At 40.4% G+C, this 19,666-nt stretch overlaps 2 protein-coding genes across 3 annotated transcripts in view; one reads left to right on the top strand and one right to left on the bottom strand.

Annotated features, from left to right (window-relative positions):
• The window catches only part of LINS (lines homolog (Drosophila)), a 28,892-nt gene extending 18,788 nt beyond the window's left edge, over positions 1–10,104 (bottom strand). The window contains exon 1 of one of the 2 annotated variants that reach the window (XM_011957449.1): positions 9,985–10,104. The gene's annotated coding sequence lies outside the window, so the exon portion shown is untranslated. The remainder of the gene's footprint in view (positions 1–9,984) is intronic. The other variant, XM_011957456.1, reaches the window with a different exon arrangement.
• A 215-nt stretch (positions 10,105–10,319) lies between these two features.
• The window catches only part of ASB7 (ankyrin repeat and SOCS box containing 7), a 47,358-nt gene continuing 38,011 nt past the window's right edge, over positions 10,320–19,666 (top strand). Inside the window, exons 1-3 of the mRNA XM_011957469.1 lie at positions 10,320–10,909; positions 11,089–11,192; positions 17,396–17,517. The gene's annotated coding sequence lies outside the window, so the exon portion shown is untranslated. The remainder of the gene's footprint in view (positions 10,910–11,088; positions 11,193–17,395; positions 17,518–19,666) is intronic.

The raw sequence follows: 19,666 nt of genomic DNA on the forward strand, positions 1-19,666 counted from the left end.
TTGTCTGAAGCCTCTATTAATTAAGTTCTGTAAACTATTTGAATTTTGCATTATATGTCTAATAAAACCATGTGTTTATTAACATAAAATAACATACTTTCTACCCATCTTCACCAAAATTGCTGTGTTAGGAATACGAATCATTAAATTTTATTGAGTACCTACTATGTACCAGATACTGCTCTAAGTGAGTTTCACAACAACTTTATTGGGGGGGGTACTTAATTATCGTACCCATTTTACAGATAAGAAAACTAAGACAGAGAGATGTTATGTGACCGAGCTTGAGGGGCAGAGTGAGGATATGAAGCCAGAAAATCTAATATCAGAGCCTGTGCCCTTCACCACTCCACCACGGCACTCTTCAAACTTCCACTGGTACTCCAAAAGCCCAGGACAAGAGTTCAATGTTGGACCTCAAATTAAGTAGTAACTTATACAGCTTAACTGTTCACACTGTAAAACAATATCAGTGCTCAGAATCATTTTCACACGCTACGCAAGATCTAAAATCAAGGTCAATTACTATGCAATTTCCCAATATAAACTAAGATTATTTTTTTCAAAAGATACTCAGCAACTACAGGTTGAAAGGTGAATCAGGACAACCATTTGACTGAATTTTTAAAATTACATAGTCACCCCTCGGTACCTGTGGGGGATTGGCTCCAAGACCCACCAAGGATACCAAAATCCATGGATGCTCAACTCCCTGGCAAAAAATGGCATAATATTTGCATATAACCTGTGCACATCCTGCCATATACTTTAAATCATCTCTATATTACTTATAATATCTAACACAATGTAAGTAATGTGTAAATAGTTGTTACACCATATTGTTTTGATTTGTACTATTTTTATCATATTGTTATTTTTTATTTTTTCTTAATTTTTTTTTTATCTGAGGTTGGTTGAATCTGTGGATGTGGAACCCGCGGATCCAGAGGGCCGACTATAGTTCCATGTAAGCCACAGAATCAATAGGCCAGCATGGTAATCAGACCTTCGGGGGTCTCTGATTTTGGTTAATGATCATGAATCTTGTGGGATCAAATGTTGTTGGTAGTGCTACTGTCAGTGACATGGTTTTCTGGAATTGTGAGTTTCTGAACAAAACAAAGAGCAGTTGTCCCTCAGGATCCATGGGAGATTTGTTCCAGGACCCTCTAAGCATACCAAAATCTACAGATGCTCAAGTCCCATATATAAAATGGTATAGTATTTGCATATAATCTATACACATCCTCGTAGGTATTTTAAATGATCTCAAGATTACTTAAAATATTTGACACTGTACATTGTAAACACTATGTAAATATTTGTTACACTGTATAGTTTAGGAAATAATGACAAGAAGAAAAAATCCATACATGTTCAGTGCCAACTCTGAGCACAGGGCTGGTTCCCCTGGCAGTCAGCACACCATCCTGTAGCCAAAAATTTCCCCCAATTCCCTAAATACTTTCGATCTGGGGTTGGTTGAATCCAGGGGAGCAGAACCCACTGGAATGGAATCTGTGGATATGGAGGGCTGACTGTACTTTTAGTGGCTGTACCAAACCCAGCAAGCTCCTTATGAAAAATCAACTATCCACTGTTCCTCCTCAGGCATCAACAGTTCATCAACATTAAAGGCACTGTGAATAAAGGTGACTATGACCTTGATTTTGCTTTCTCTAAAATAATTCCAACCTTTTACAAAAATTAACCCTAAATGGCTCATGGCTGTAAAATTTAAGCTTTTAGAAAAAAAGTGTAGGAAAAATCTTAGGGATCTGAGGCTAGTCAAAGCATTCTCAGACTTGACCATAAAAGCATGATCGACAAATGTAAAAACTGATAAACCGGAACTCAGCAAAATTTAAAACTTGCTCTGCAAAATACCCTAAGAAGATGAGAAGACAAGCTACAGACTTAAAGAAAAACATTTGCAAAGCACATGACTAGTACCTAGAATATACAAAGGACTCCCAAAACTCAACATTAAAAACAAAAAGTTGAATTACAAAATGGATCACAGACATTTCACCGAAGAGGATATAAAGATGGCAAATAATCACACAGAAAGATACTGAACCATATTAGACATTACAGAAATAAGAATTAAAACTACAGTGAACTACCACTACAAGAAGAGCTAAAAATGATTCCAAATGCTGGGAAGGATGCTGAAAAACTAGACATCTCTTACACTGCTGGTGAGAATGTAAAATTGCACATCCTCTTTGGAAAACAATTTGTGGTTATCTTTAAAAACTAAATATGCAACTGTCATATGACCCAGCAACTGTGCACCTGGGCATTTACTCTAGAAAAATGGAGACTTATTCACATAAAAACCTGTACCTGATGTCCTTCAGTAAATGAATGGTTAAACAACCTGTGGTCCATCCATACCATGAAATACTACTCAGCAATAAAAAATGAAAGCACGATTGATACACGCAACAACTTGGATGGTTCTCAAGAGAAGTATATTGAGGGGAAAAAAGCCAATCTCAGAAGGCTGTATACTGCGTGATTCCACTCTTGAAATGATGACATTAAAGAATGGAGAAGAGAGTAGTGCCTGCCAGCTGTTAGGGAGGCCACTCTCACTTGGTGGGAAGGACTATAAGGGGTGACGTAAGGGATACTTGTGATGATGGAACTGGTGGAGGACACGCTACCCTACATACATGATAAAGTTGCACAGAATTAACTATACACACACATAAATGAATAAAAGTAAAACGGGAAATCTGAATAAGCTGGTGGATTGTGTTGGTGTCAATATCCTGGCTGTGATATTACACGATTGTTTTGTAAGATGCTACCATTAGGGCAAAGTGGGTAAAGACTATATAGTATCTCTCTGTATTAATTCTTTTATATTATTATTCACTGTTTATGAATCCATAATCATCTCAAAATAGTTTAATAAAAAAATTTCAGACATCAGTCTTTTGATTCCTAGCATTAATATGTATAGGATTTCATTAGTATCAATTAAAATATAAATAAAATATACTTGAATTTTGATTTTAAAGGTCTCTAGACCTAAAACTGAACAGAACGGTATCTAAAAATGTTAAGAGTATTTTCTTACAGAATATTTAGAGACAGGGTCTCACTATGTTGCCCAGGCTGGATAGTGGTGGCTATTCACAAAAGTGCAAGCATAGCACACTACAGCTTCAAATTCCTGAGCTCAAATGATCCTCCTGCCTCAGTCTCTCCAGTAGCTGAACCACAGGCGCATGCCACTGCACTCAGCTGAAATACGAAGAACGTCTAAGTACACTGTCTCCTCATTAGAAAACATTCTCCCATCACTTAATTTTGAAATTATCAAAGAACAAGCTTCTAGTAATTTAATCTTTGTTTTTATGTGACAAAAAATGCCACTACTTTTTAGGACGTTTTCTTTAGATAAAGTCTATGTTTAAATTCAGAATATAAAAAAAAATCTATTTTCATGGTCAATATTAAAAGTAAAAAAATTACTAGTTTTCTTAATATGATGTGGCTACTATATAGACTAATAGACTGGAAAGTCAATAGTGGGCCTTTCCCTAATTCAACAATAGGTTTAAATCTGACCACAGCCCAAGAGGATACTTAATCTATTTTGCTCCATTAATGAAGATGCAGTGACACTTGAAGCAGACGTTGAGGCACTCCAAACCAAGGCTGTCTTCCAAGATTCTGGTTCCCTCCACCAATCAAAACTGCATGAATTTTGACAGAAAAAAATAAAATGGGTCTGGTTAGACAAGAGCACCTCCCTCCCCTACTAAAAGAAGTGGGGTAGATATCTTCCAACAGCATGCCGTGTGCCAGTATCTTCCCTTCAGTTCCATTCTTCACCCTCCTCAGTGCCCCAACAGGCTCCAGGAGATTTGGAGTAGGAGGGGCGGAAGGCAGGCTAGACTTTCAAGCTCCAGCAACTGCCAGCTCTCCTTACCTTCAGGGCTAAAGCGGGTGCTGGTGGTTACTGGCCCTTTCCTCAAAACAATGGTGCTCAAACTGTGCTATGCACTTGACAGGTTTATGAAAGCAGACTGCAGGGCCCTACCTAGGAGTTTCCCATAACATAGTTCTGGGGTGGGGCCCAATAATTTGTATTTCTAACAAGTTTCCAGGTTACTTCTGAGACAGTGAGAACACAAATTCTGTCACGTTTGTAAATTGTCTTCCTATTAAACTCTTGTCTTAGGACTCTGAAACAGGCCAGACTTTTTTGGCATGAAGGAAAACCCTGGCAATCAACTTATAGATAAAAGACTTAATGCTTAAAAGCATTTTTCTGTCAAAGTGATATACTGGTAACAGCCTGATGATACAGGAGCTAGAAATTATTTAGACAGATAGTGAGGATAAGAGAGTCCTCAGCAAAGCTTCCCTTTTAATAAAAAGTAGCCCCCAAATCATTTCTTTTCTAACAAAAAACGGGCTGAAAAATCAAGCTGCAAGCTAAATAGATACGCAAGCTAAAAGCCTGCATAGGTGAATGCCAGCAGCTATGCCAATAGGAAAGGGCTACCTGGGGAGCAGACACAGATAAGAATGTAACAAGGAGGAAGCCTGCTGCAATTGGTTAAATCCAAGATGGCCAAAAACTTGACCGAATGCATACTCTTGGCTGCACTATGCCCCTATTACCATAAAACTTCCCTGGGGAAACCTCCCACTCCCTGCCACGTACCTGAAGCCATGACAGTTCCAGATTAACCACATTTAGTCAAGAAAAGGGTGGCACCCTTATTCGGGGAACTGCCCACCCATTTCCTGTAAACCTTCTCCTTTTATTATAGAATACTTTGTGCCTTCATCATGCCTATCTGTATAGTGAGCCCGGACCACATTACATGCCTCTTTTGAGCATATCCACGCTCCTCTTTTGAGTGTGTACTTGCACTCTGCAACAAACCTACATTTTCACTGTGGTCTCCCTTTCAAATTCTTTTGTGCAGAGAAGAACCTGACCTGGCCTACTGGCAACAGAGTCTTTCCCTATTATGTGACCACTCCAAAGAAAACCCTTTTTTTTTTTTTTTTAAACATAGCACAGATTAATGCTGGACATTAGAATCATAACGTGTTCATACTAGAAAAAAATCTCAGAGATAATTTAGAGATAATTCTCAAACTGCAGCATCAGAATTCCCTGGAAGGCTTATTACAACACAAATGGCTGGGCCCACTTCCAGAGATTCTGATTTAGTGGGTCTGGGGAGGGCCCAAGAATTGAACCAGGGACTATACTTTGAGAACCACTGTGCAATCTACTTGATTTATTGATGAGGAATCTGAGCTCCTTAGGTTTTTATCATATTATGCTAATGCTAAGCATTTTTTAAAATAAATGGAAACTCTCTAATGTATCAATATGAATGATACTTTTCTACACTTGGTTGCTAAATTATGACTGTGTGTTTTAAGTGGTACTTCAGAATGAAATATTTCACAGAAAGGTTTTCCTTAGTCTTCCCCTTTTCCAGTCTGTCTTGTCCCTTTTCCATCTGCCCCCACAAACCCGCCACCAGTGGCAGGGTAGTGTTTAGGAACTGTCTATAGATGGGATACTGTCCAGATTTTACTGAACTCCTAAATTCTGTACGCAGACAAGATGTGATTTTTCAATAGATAAAATGAGATTATCTATCTACCTCAGATAGTAGCATACTCAAAAATTTGCAAAAATTAACTGGCTTATATGTGAAAACACCTATAGAACCCAAGTAGGAGGAGGCCGGTATGTCTTTATTTATTAACCTTGAAAGGTTCCTTCCAGCCTCTGAGCCTTGACACAATGTTTCTCCTTCCGCCCACTTTCCCTTTTGTTTTAGACTTCAATATGACTTTCTTTGGCAGGGGTAGGTCCTCTGGTGATATTCTGTCTTCCAGTTCTGGTGCCTTGTCTTACAGAATGTGTCACAATTACACTTTAACAATCTGTGCAATGATTTGTATGATTTACTAGACTGTAAATTCTGTCAAGACTTGTCTGCTTGGTTCTTCCCCAGCTCCTAGCACAGCATTTGATACACAGTAGGTACTTGTATTTGTGGGATACATTCCTAGCTGAAGATTAATTTAGTAGTGTATATGTCTCAATCCTAAAATCAGTACCAAAGTATATTTTAGTACCGTTTTGATCTCAAAAAACTTTAAAAATACCATGTAATATTTTAAGTTCTGAATTTTAAATTATAATAAAAATGTAGTATCAAAAAACTATAAACAGTAGTATCCATAGGAGTGATTAAGTTCTGAGCTCATTCAGTCTTTACCGTATTATACATCTGACAACGTACTTGACAGAAGCAACACACATTGAAGTACCATCTTAAAATGGTTGTGGTAGAGTACAAATTAAAACTACCCTGGAAGACCAAAATCCCTTAAATTATCAGGGCAAGAACTATAAGGAACTCAAAAGCCTCCAGTTAGCTTCCTTTCTTTCAGCATTCTTTTTGCTGTGATGACTAAGGTCTGAAATACAATTTGTCTACCCAGCCCCATCTCCTTTTCTGCCAGGTACAGCTGAACTAAGTTGGGCTAACAAGGCAGAAGATGGGCTCCAAACTGTGCTATATCTGTCTTTCTGGTGGCCCTCTTTATTACACCAAGATCCCCAGACACCACCTGCAGGCCCAGAACAGTGCCTACTGCCAACTAGAGCATAAACTGCTCGTTCTCTCCACCACCAAGTGCTTTACGGGCCAGGACACAGCCTCCTGGGCAGTGGTCCTTGACCTTGGAATCTGACCTTGACACTGACATCACTGGATCATTAGGAAAAATCCATGAGCCTTCGACTCCCTGGAGACCAGCTAAATCAGAATTGCTGCAGTGGGGCTGGGGCATTTTTCCAGTGATAAAGTCTTTTTCTACTCAAGAAATAAACTCAATTCTGATTGACTCAGGGTTTCATGAATTAAGCTTCCTACTTACCCCAAATTATTTCACTTATATGTTGTAAGATGTTCCCATTTTTGTGAGTTTTGTATGGTTAACTGAGTGAATGGGAAATGAAGTATATCTGTTAAAACCTAATCAATATTAACTTGTTAAAAATATTCCACAATCTAAACTGTTTTTACATCAATGAAAAGTTTGTTTCAACACCAGAGGATAAAAAACAAATCAACAAAAAGTTATAAAAATTAGCAAATCTGATAGCACCAATTCAATAAAGCAATTTAAAATTATCTAGTAGCACATTCTGTGAAACTTTGACAACATGATTTTACTTGGTTATGATATAATCATGTATTTCAATCATTTGAAAAATGGTTGTTTAACTCGAAGGCAGGATTTTAAACGAAAAACAAATGGCCAGAAATACAAAGAACTAGGAATTAGGAGACTACTCTGTTTCTAGGCTCTTCACCAACAAGTTCTTAGGCCTCCATCTCTCTACTTAACCATCATTTAGCAAACACACCATATGAATTCCATGGGTGCTGAGTCTGCTATAAGAATGAATATATTCTCCACAACAATTTATATATTTATTCACCTCTCTCTGCCTCTTTTTCCTTCTTTTTGGAGTTCAAAACTTCTTGAGTCTATAATTAGTAAATGTTATAAAACTGAACGTGTATATTATATGTGAACTGTTAAAAAACAAAATTTGGGGCTGGGCACAGTGGCTCACACCTGTAATCCCAGCACTCTGGGAGGCCGAGGTGGGTGGATCACCTGAGGTCAGAGGTTCGAGACCAGCCTGGCCAACCTGGTAAAACCCCACCTCCACTAAAAATACAAAAATTAGCTGGGTGTGGTGGAGCACACCTGTAGTCCCAGATACTGGGGAGGCTGGGGCAGGAGAACTGGTTGAACTTGGGAGGTGGAGGTTGCAGTGAGCCAAGATCGCACCACTGTACTCCAGCCTAGGCAATAGAGTGAGACTCTGTCTCAAAAACAAAAACAAAATTTGAACAAATTTAAAGATGTAATTGGCTTTTATTAGCAATTCATGAATCTGGCAGCATCTCAACTGAAAATTTAGAAAAGGTGTTCTGATTAGCTGAGCAGAGGTGGGCTGAAGAGGGTTGAAGAAGCAAAAAGAGAATAAAAGACAGACTGGTCATTTCAAAGTTACTTTCCTTATAGAGACAAAATGGAAGACAGACTTTTTTATCACGCTGGCAGGTAAGCCAGGCCCCCTTGACTCCTTGCTGTGAATCTTCCGGATTTTTTGACAACTGGCCCATTTCTAAGTTGTTTGATTATGTGGCAGCTAGCACCAGCAACTCCATTCTGATTTGGCCTGGTCTGTTGAGCCTAGTGCAGGAGTTTAATCTGAAACAATGGCTTCCTATACATTTCATTAAACAATACTAATAAAATACCGCTTTTATTTTTTACATTGGAGTCCTGCTGTTAAGAAAAAAAAAAAAAACAGGGAGAAATCATGGTAGAATTGAAAGACCGAAAGCTACTAAAAATTGATACCATTTAATAGTCCTGAATAAGTTGTTTCTAATTATAATTCAGCTACCAATTTCAAGGAGAAATGGAAATTTATAAAGTTGAAATTATGAAATATGATTGCTGGGAGGTACAAAGGGACAAAAATAAAATAGCTGAATCTATCTTCACTGCCACTACTGCACTTCTACCCTGGATAACTGCAACCGATCCCTTCCAAAGTGGTTGTATCCTGGCCCACCCTACACCCACTTCCTTCTGAAAAACCAATCCACTTTCCTTAGGATAGAGTCCAAACTCCTAAACAAGGCTTACAAAGGCCCTTCAAGATCTGACTCTTGGCGTCTTCTCACCTTTAGGCCCCACGCCCCAGTCTCATTACCAGTCATTCTTACCTCTATGCCCCACCCCCTAGTCTCATTACCAGTCATTTTCCCACCACTCTGCTTCAGCTACCCTAGCCTTCTTTCTGGCAGTTCCTGTAAAGAGCAAAGCATATTCTGGCATCAGAGGCTTTGCATTTCTAATTCTCTCTGCTGGCAAAATGCCTTTCCCTAGACCTTGGCATGGGTGGCTATTTGTCATTTAGATCGCTGCTCAAATGTCACTTCCTCAGAGACCTTTCCTATCTTTCTTAGTTCGTTTCCTTTTGCTTATAAAATAATTTCTAAAACTCGGTAATTTATAAAGAAAAGTAATTTATTGTCTACAGTTTTGGAGGCTGGGAAGTCTAAGACTGACGGACTACATCTGGTGTCAGGAGGCAGCGCTGCAAAGTATCACGTGGTCGGGGGCTGAGCAGGTTCACGTGTTGTCAAGTCTCTCCTTAAAAAGCCACTAGTTCTACCTCCATGATAACCCATTAACCCATGAATAGATTAATCCACTCATGAAGACAGAACCCTCATGATCCAACCACCTCTTAAAGACTCTACCTCTCAGTACTGTCACATTGGGGATTAAATTTCAACATGAGTTTTGGAGGGGACAGATATTCACACGATACATAGCACTACCTATCTTATATAGCCCATCATGTCCTGGTCAAAATCGATCCCACCATTCTGCTTGATTTTCCTCATATAACCCATCCCTCCCCGAAATCACTGTCTTGTTCACTGTTGTCTCCCCAAGGACTAGAACTGTGGCCAGTAAACACTTGCTAGATGAATATAAAGTGCTTAATTAACATGCCTTGATCAGTTTATCTCGCATTCTCTCCACGCCCCCTCTCCATTCATTCACAGGAACCCGCCAACGTTGCTATCTTTTCAGGAAAGTCCTTGGACCGGCATCGCCATCCCAAAGAGAGGCCCTTCTTCCATTCTAGGAGAGGCATTGCCAGCCTGGAAGCTACCGGGGTCTCAGGGACCAAGAGCCGCGCCAAGAACGGGCATTTGCGTCTGAGAAGCGTTGAACAGGGGCGGAGAGACAGGGCACCCCTTTCCTTGCTTCCTGGGGCCTGCCGCCCTCCCAACCTTAAGCCCTGAACCAGTCCCTCATTTGGCCGCACTCGTGCCTCCCCTGCTGCCAGCTCAGCGGCCGCTCCCGGTTACCTGCTTGGGATCTGGCTCAGGCGAACACTCTTCACACCGCCATTCGAGGAAACACAAATGCTCCCTCTGGGCCACCGTAGTTCAAGGAAAGTACAAGCTGGCCCCTCCCTCCGCATGCGCAGAGACCACGTTCGGGGTATAGTGTCTCTTAGCAACGGCTTTGAGTCCCTCCGCCAGGGGCGGAGCCTCGGAAGCCACCACGGGGAAGTTGTAGGGGGAAGTGAGTGAGACCAATCGGAGACGAATCCCTGCCTCGTTCGGCACGCCTCCCTTAACTGTCGCGAATGTAGAGGCAACTTTACGGCAGGCAGAGGGTGGGGGCTGCTGGGGGTAAGGAGGAGAGAAGGAAGCAACCAACCAACCAAGTCGCCCCCACTCCCCCCACCCCCACCCATCCCGGACTTGGTTTACGGCTCCAGGCTCAGGCTTCACTGCGGCCGCTGATTGGTTGCTGAAGGCTTGGTCCCATCCCAGTGACCCCAAAGTGCTGGAGGGAGGGGGCGGGGGTGGCCCAGTGCAAAGTGCATCCCGAAAGCCCCCTATCCGGAGACCCGACGACTGGCACTTCGGGCCCCGTATGACCTGGGACCTCGCCGTCCCGAGACCTCCTGGGTCCCTCCGTAGCTGGAAGCCTCCGGCCCGGAGCGCGGCAGCCCCCTGCTCCGAGCCCTGGACCGGGACTGCCCCCCCACCCGAGCCGGGACTTCCTCCCTGCCTCCCTGCACCCCTGCCCCAAGGCTGCCCGGCGGCCCGGATCGCCACCTCCTGCCTGCTCGTCTGTTCGGATGCTCGCCGGGCTGGGGCCGTGAGGCACCGAGGAGGTTCAGAAACGCCAGGGTCCGGCCCTGCCTGGGTATTTCTTCAATGGAGAAGTTGGTGAGTGTAGAGGAGGCTGAAAGGAGGAAGAGAAGCAGCAGCTGAGGAGACAGGTAAAGTCCTTTACCTCTCCCGAGGGGAAGAGGGCTGGCTGAGGAAGGAGGGAGGAAAATCTCTGCTTTTTCTTGCCTGCTCTTGCCACTCTCCAGCCCCTTTCCTGAGCTCCCCCTTCAGAGCCCCCTCCTCCTCACCCCTGAGGCACTACACCACTCACTGGTTTCTGTTTTTCTAGGTTTGAGCTGGCTGAAGAAGACGCGAAAGCAGGAAGGGGTCTGCCCACCTATCAGAGAAGCAGAAGGCACAGTGCCTCTGATCTGACTAGCATCGTCTATAAAGGTAATGAGCCAGCCCTCCCCTCCCCCACTGTTTATTCCTGGCCCCTACCTCATTAAGCAGTGGTTTATTTTCAGGGTGGTTGCCTGGGAATGCAACCTTTCCTAACCCCCCCACCTCCAGTTGCCCAGGAAAGATAAAAACATTACCCGTGCCTGATCCTTAACATTTTATAACTTCTCTACCCAGGAACGTATTTTCCCACTTTCTCTTTATACAGTGTGTTTCTGTGTTTTTCATTATCTTTTGGTATACTATGCCATTTACTCTGCTCTGAGGCTTTGAGACCTTTTTGTAGCTACCCTTCCTTCCTTACTCTCATAGGAATTCCCCAGTTCCTTGTTAATTGCTTGTTAATTCTGAACGACTTTCCTTTTTAATTAAACCACAATTTACTGTTTTCCCCCTTATTCTTTCCTATCACCTTTCTTCTACCAGCATCAGAAAGATCTTTTGAGTTATCGATCTGACATCAATTTGGTAGAGAAAGGTAAATTATTGGCCTGAGATTTATGAGTTTCAGAAAATAATTTGATTTTATTTCCTACTAGAAAGCCAACCTGTGTACCTTAAGAGTGTGAACGGTATAAAGGCGACATTATTACCCTGAAGCACTTAGGCGTAATTAACTCTTTGGGCTTTCTGTGTGTTTGTGTGTGACAAATGTGGATGGGCTTTGAAACTTATACAAACAATGTTTGTTACACCTCAGATTTTCTAGAAGAGCTTTTAAAAATTTACACAATATCTTATTAATCGTTTGACTCAGGAATTTAAAAACAAAGGAACCTTTTGGTGTGTTTACATATCTGGGTCTTAATTTTAGCACTCTATAAAAAAGATTTCTCTTTCTAAAACCTTTACATAGAGTTTGCTAGATTGAAATTTAGGCATCTAATTCATGTGATCACATTTCTGCTGCCATATTTTGTTGTTGCTTCTGAAAATGCACTGAAAGTAAACTTAGGACATTAGTGTAATTCCTAAAAAGGGGATATAAGCATGAAAATTATACAAGGTTTAATTCCAAAATTAGCCAAATGAATGACTTTTCTAACATCCAGTAGCAAAAGTATAAAGTGATTTGTTAATCTGAGTTATTTTAATATCCCAGATTGTTTAGGGAATTTTTGTTACAAGGAAGTACTTAAAATAGCAGAAGTTAATATTTTTGATTTCCTATGTTCCACTGGACTTTCTACCTTCCACAAAAAGAAATTATCATCTTTGCTGATTCTGTTAATTCTCAAGACATAGCTAAAGACGTTTTTAAGGAGATCTGAGGTATACATATTCTTGAGACATGGAACTGCATGCCAAAAGAAGAGATTCTAGGGAATAGGATTTAGAATCAGTCTCTACCAATGACTGTTCCCTGATGGATACTTAGGGCAGCTTTTGTATGTATATGTGGGGAATCAGGAGTACTTGACTACTTCATTTCAGTAAAAGCTAAGCAGAAATCTTTAAAGGCTAATTTTTATTATGTAAGTATGGAAGTTGCCAGGGAGATGGCCTAATGATTGCTTCAGAACTTTTAAAAAATGCTAAAATATTTGAAGTATGTTTTAAAGATCAAAATGAAGTACTGTGTTTTGTATTCAAGCCTCTCAGTTAAATATTTTTTCAGCTTTAGATTTAACTCTAGGATGCTTTCATTTCTAAGAAGTAGTTTCACCTGAGATGGTAAGGGAGGGAGTCTGTGGCTAGTCCAGCATATAAGGTAAGAGAGGAGAAGGCTTTACTCTGACTCTCAGCCAGTTCATTCTCATTGCTTAAGTAGTATTTCATGGATCATCTCATCTTTTAATGGTTTTTCTAAGATTAGGGAATAGATACATAAATTGTCAACATCTGTCATGTTTCTAATATCAGAATGATTGAGAGTGTTTTGTCTAGATTATACCAGACATTTAGAATATTTAATTTGGGTATTTATTTACCAACATGGCTAGTTAGGTAGCTTAAATTTTTTAACCTGGCAGGTAGCTTTGTATTAATTCTATTGCTAATCATGTGGCTTAAAAAAAGTCCAATTTATTTGGTCACCAAATATAGATTTATAATCATGTAGGGCGAATAATTGATTTTAATTGAAGATATACAGTGATGCATCTTTAGTATACTGTGGCCAGTACTTACATTCTTTACACATAAAGTGATGTCATTTACAATTATTTAATACTGTGACACATACAATATCTCTTTAATTCGTTCATGTTTAACTTTGGTGACGCAGAGATACACCCCATTCCTAAAAGGTCTAAAGCCAGATATCATTTATATTGGCATATCTGTTACCTGACTTGCAGCCTTCCATTTCATAATCAACTGAATGCACTTCTTATGTAGGATGATTGTCTCTTTTCTTGCAAACTTTCTAGGAACTGACACATGAGGCTACAAAGATGGTGTTGGCAGACCTGGGTTAATAGGATAATATTGACAGGACCTCATCATTATAATACTTGTGATTTAAGCTTTGAGTTGGGTCTGGATAAGTGAATTCTAAAATTTCTTCTGTTGCTTCATCCACACTTCATGAAAGTTACTGGTTTCTCTGCTGGAATTTATGTGAGTCATGGATAAGTTGTGCATGGTAATAAACCCTTATGTTATATGGAGGCCCAGTAATTTGGAGGAAATACTAATGCCTTTATTTGTTTTGGAACATAACCACTATGCCATATTTTGTTGAGTGTTATTAAAATAACAGTTCTACTTTATTTTGGGTTCCAGGCTCCTGATCCTATCAGTAGAGCTTGTGAACAGGCGTCTCAGCCATGTTCTCCATTTTGGTAGGACCGGGTAATGTTTTTGCATCCATCTTCCCTCTTAGATCTTGTGAATGTGAACCATTGAAGGATTTTTTTTTTTCCTCAGACCCAGTGTCATTGGAGTTGCTGATTGCATTTATTTTCTTAGCAGCATGTATTTTTGTTTACTTTGCAAAGAAATGCTTATTTCTTTCTTTGAGTAGCAAGCCAATATCTTGTTTCTAAGTTTATGTGACATCGGAAAGCACAGTTCAGTTTACATCACTTAATCAAAACTGTGTGGACTTTTAATGATAATAATATGCAAAAAGTCATTAATATTTAATCATTTATGCCAAAGGAAATTTGGGAAATATGGTCAAATTTGGTGAAGGTTTTGTAACTTTGGACGGGTCTTAAGCATATTTTGTTTTATGTTTATTTTATTCTTCACTCTGTTCTATCAGTATAGACTTTTAACTGTGTGAAGCAAGAAGTTTCGGGTTTAAATGAACTTCACTTGGCATCTATATGGAAATTAGATAGTAATGTATTTGAATTTCTAAATTAGTAGTTTTTAAAATGGTCAGTAGTACTAAAGCTTGGAGCCTAGATTGTTTTATTTTGACCCCGAGTGGAAAAGAAAGTCTTCCTTGTTTGTATGCTTTTTTTTTTTCCTTCTGACTGAAACCTAGAATGGAATTTCTCAAGATCATACCCTCAGAGTATCAGTAGCTCCTGGGTCCACAAAAGCTTAACTGAACATACGTAACTTAGAAAATTACCTCCTGGCCGGGCACAATGGCTCACACCTGTAATCCCAGCACTTTGGGAGGCTAAGGCGGGTGGATCACGAGGTCAAGAGATTGAGATCATCCTGGCCAACATGATGAAACCTTGTCTCTACTAAAAACACAAGAATTAGCCGGGCGTGGTGGCTTGCGACTGTAGTCCCAGCTACTTGGGAGGCTGAGGCAGGAGAATTGCTTGAACCCTGAAGGCAGAGGTTGCAGTGAGCAGAGATCACACCACTGCATTCCAGCCTGGCGATAGAGCAAGCCTCCATCTCAAAAAAAAAAAAAAACCAGAAAATTACTTCCTTTGCTATATTCGTTTTTTATTTTATAGGTGACTTCCATGAGCTATCAGTTTTTTAGTAAACTCCCTGAGGGAAAATAGGCTTTCTTCCATTCTCATCTCTGGACTTCCTCTGTCGTTTTTTAATAGACATCTTTCCCGCTGGATATTGTGTTCGCTTTTCAGCTCCATGGTCTTTTCTTCATTTATACACATGTGACTAGCCCTACTCTGTCAGGTGCAGCTCTCATAAAGTAACACCAAGAGGAAATTACTTGTTCATGCTTTTGACTATTTGGGGGTCTTTTATAATAAATTATTGTCTGTCATAATTCAAAGCAGTGCACTGACGGGGATCATGTGTGCATGACTTGTGTGTATGTTTTTTTCTGGTAAACACTGATGCACTAGTACATGCAGGGAGTACTTTTTTGGTTTAAACCTGTGGTTATTGTTTATAGCACTTGGTATTTTCAGAAAAGAGAAAAATAATCTTAAAATGTCTGGGATTTTAAAAAATTAATTTTAAGTATGCAGAACTCTATTGTAATACCACCTGGAGGTGCTACCTATGGCCAGATCCTATCACTGTGCCAAGTAGGTGTGAAGCATTCCGTAGACATTTGTTTGTTTGACTGAAGGAGCTCATATGGAATTATCACAAGTTGCTACCGCCTGTGCATCTTTCTTGTGGGGAGAAATAGTTTCGCCACTTCATCTTCTACCACCAGGCCTTCTCTTGATATTGTTAATAAATTAACACCATTTCCTATTCTGCTCAGCTCTCATGCCCTCTTCCCTGTCACTTCCAGCTGCCTCCGTGGATGTGGAGATGGGTAGTTCGAAGCCAGCAACAACCACAGGAATTCTTACAGGCTTGAAGCTATATTGGGTCATTTTTACTTCTTATGGGAAGCAAGGGGTGCTGAGGACACACTTAGAAGTGAGATGTCCACTCAGATGTCCACTTAGATGCTCGACACTCAGTTCCTCCTATTAACATCTTGTATTAACATATATGTTTGTCACCATCTTGAGGAGGGACTCTCTATACAAATTATTTGGAATTCTGAACAACAGATGTGTTTCTCCCCCTCTTTATTTATCCAGTCAGTTATTTGTATCAGTGTGAACTCTTGGTATCTGCTTCGTACTTTGTCATTTGGTACTATTTTAAGTATTGCTCCAGTTGTTCCCTCTTTGGCTATTGAGGGATCTTTCAGTTGGCTCCTGTGTCCCTTTGACTTCCCCCATCGTGGTGTGTTTCTTTGAGCACCTCCTTGCTTTCTGGCACCGTGCAATGTTCCAGTCTTGGAATCAGCCATTTGTATAAGGATCTTTTTGCATGTTTCACAGCTTGTTTCGTAGGATTTGTTCTGATCCTGTCTGCCTCATTTATTTAGAAATAATAATAGAATTTTAAAACAAACTTTATTTCCGAGGGCAAGTTGGCAAACTCTTTACCTTCCTTGAAGAAGTTTGACAAGGAAAAGTAGATGAGAATAGAGGAAAAGAGAGAAGTGACTATACCAATTTGAATTGGTTGAAAATTCTGGTGTGCAGCTGGCAGGACATACAACTGCCACATGCCAGGTTGCTAAGTTGTCTGACCTTTTCTTGTCTGAAGGTTTAAATGATGCTCACCCACCATCAGGGGATGGGGTAGTAGTTCTCCCAATACGTAATTCCTAGAGTTTTGTGTGGAAGTCACTTTGTGTCCTTAACCTTGATGGAATTAACAGAGCTGGAATTTAATTGACAAGAAGAATGATCCCTTTTCTTTTAGTTGTAGAGAGAGTTTATTCAGAATTCAAATGGGGAACCTGGCAAGGCTGTTGTTAATGTTTTATCTAGTTTGGTGTATGCATAAAGGAATAACAATTTCAAAGTGATTGACTTGATGCCTTTAGGGCATGTGAAGAAAAAGCATTTAAAGACGCAGTCTCCTTTTAGTTGTCAGATTTTATTTTAACCCAGGCCACCTACTATATTTAATGCACACATATTCTCATTTAAGTCCTGTTTAGAAAGTGCAGGTGACTAATGGTGTCAGTTAAAAAGTAATTCAGATAAAGCAAGTCTGAAACTGTATTCTCAATAGAGGAAAATGAAGAATCTATGCTTGCATCCAAATTCCAAATATATGATTTATTATTTTTTTTATTTGCTCTTTTTCAAATAGCAGCATTTTGGGGGAAAAATCCTGAAACTAAATCGTTATTTTCTGTAAGAGTTGATCTGAGTTCTTTCTCTGCTCTACAGATTTATTGTAAAGCCCTGAACTTTAAATTCATCAAAAGATAGACTGTGCAGACAGCTATGATGATTCTTTTAAGGAATTTTCCTATGACTGTTATTTTTATTTGTTTTTAGGTCAAGAAGGCTATTTTGCTCTGCAGGCTGGACATACTTTGAAGCCCCTCCGCACGATGCTGTATGTGCACAATGGTTATTAGGCAATCTATACATCAGGAGAAGGGACACTCTTCCATAAGGTGAGTTGACTCAGGGTCATTGGTCATCTGTGTTGTTCTGGGGGAAAACTCATTTAACTTTTTTACTTCTCTCTCAAATCGGTTAATGTGTACTAAATACACCACGCACTAAAGAAAACCCAGGTTTGTTTTGATATTGTTTCAGTCTTTTTCTTGCATGGTAGACCTCATTTTAAGTGCCAACATAATCACTTTGTTAAAAAGAAAATCGTTAAGGATGATTGTGAACATAGTAAGTTTCCATTAGTTCCTTCGAATGGTCTTCAGCATTTTCTGTTATGACTGAGAATAAGCAAAAACCTATTCTGAAAGGATTCTCATTTTAAAATTTCTGAGAAGGGACAATTTTTGTGAAGGAATTGAGAGAAGAAATAAGAGGCAATCTTGTGGCGGGGTGCGGTGGCTCAAGCCTGTAATCCCAGCACTTTGGGAGTGCACATCACGAGGTCAGGAGATCAAGACCATCCTGGCTAACAGGGTGAAACCCCGTCTCTAGTAAAAATACAAAAAAATTAGCCGGGTGTGATGGCGGGCACCTGTAGTCCCAGCTGCTTGGGAGGCTGAGGCAGGAGAATGGAGGCGGAGCTTGCAGTGAGCCGAGATTGCGCCACTGCACTCCAGCGTGGGGGACAGAGCAAGACTCTGTCTCAAAAAAAAAAAAGAGGCAGTCTTCTCTGAGGAAATAGCTATTTGTAGAAGTAGCTTGATATTTTTAAAGTTGAGCACTTAGTCATGATACTTATGAGTAGGTAATAACACCATTTCCTATGTATAAAACAACATAGGATATTTGTATTCTTAAGTTGTAACGATTTGACTTAAGTTAGGCCTAAGTTTGCCTTTATACAGTCTATAATAAGTTTTGCAAGATAAATGATTGTTGGTAGCAAGATTATCCTGAGATGTCTAACCTACATATGAGAACAGAAATGTCTTTAAAGGGCTTTATCACACTTTAAAAAATTTTTAGAAACAGGCTGCTAGTTAAGAGATGAGTCTAATCTATTCCTTCCAGTTAGCACACCTGGAGTTGCTTTCCAGAAGCTTGTTTGTTTAGTTTGCTGTATGTAGTTAAAAACTTAAAAACACACTAAAAATGTTTTTGTATACATGCGTAAGATGCAACTTTTTACCATTTCACTTTGGACTGTTCCTGTTTCCATAAAGGAGGTCTCATTTTACTTTCTTTAATTTTTGAGATAGGGTCTTGCTCTGTATCCCAGGCTGGAGTGCAGTGGCACAATCACAGCTCACTGCAGCCTCGATCCAGGCTCAAGTGATCCTCCTGCTTCTACCTGCTGAGTAGCTGGGACTACAGGTGCACACTACTATGCCTGGCTAATTTTTTTATTTTGTATTTTTTTGTAGAAACAGGGTCTCACTGTGTTGTCCAGGTTAGTCTCGAACTCCTGGGTTCAAGTGATCCCTTCTGCCTTGGCCTCCCAAGGTGCTGGGATTACAGACATGAGCCACTGTGCCTGGCCAGATATTTCATTCTATATTGGGTTTTAGTACAGTCCTCTTTTCTGACCTATTAGAGAGTATGAGAATTCACTGTACTACTTTTCCTTTCAGTAATTTTATCATGTGGTTAATCATCAGATTGTTTAGATTCTTTTTTTGTGTGTGTGTGACAGAATTTCACTCTGTTACCCAGTCTGGAGTGCAGCGGTACAATCTCAGCTCGCTGAAACCTCCACCTCCCGGGTTCGAGCAATTCTTGTGCCTCAGCCACCCAAATAGCTGGGATTACAGGCATGTGCCACCACACCCAGCTTGTGTTTTTGGTAGAGACGGGGTTTCACCGTGTTGGCCAGGCTGGTCTCGAACTCCTGGCCTCAAGTGAGCCGCCTGCCTTGGCCTTCCAGAGTGCTAGGATTATAGGCATGAGCCACTGTGCCTGGCCTGATTGTTTAGATTCTTAAGGTTTTAAAATATATTGTATCATCTTGCTAGTTTGTTTGTTTTTTTTGTTTTTTTGAGATAGGGTCTTGCTCTATGGTCCAGACTGGAGTGCAGTGGTGCTGTCATGGCTCACTGCAGCTTTGATCTCCTGGGTTCAGGTAATCCTCCCACCTCAGCTTCCTGAGTTGCTGGGACTATAGGTGTGCACCACCACACGCGGCTAGTAGTATGCACTGTCATTAGT

The sequence above is a fragment of the Colobus angolensis genome, unplaced genomic scaffold, assembly GCF_000951035.1.
Source record: "Colobus angolensis palliatus isolate OR3802 unplaced genomic scaffold, Cang.pa_1.0 Scaffold112, whole genome shotgun sequence".
NCBI classification, from domain to species: domain Eukaryota; kingdom Metazoa; phylum Chordata; class Mammalia; order Primates; family Cercopithecidae; genus Colobus; species Colobus angolensis.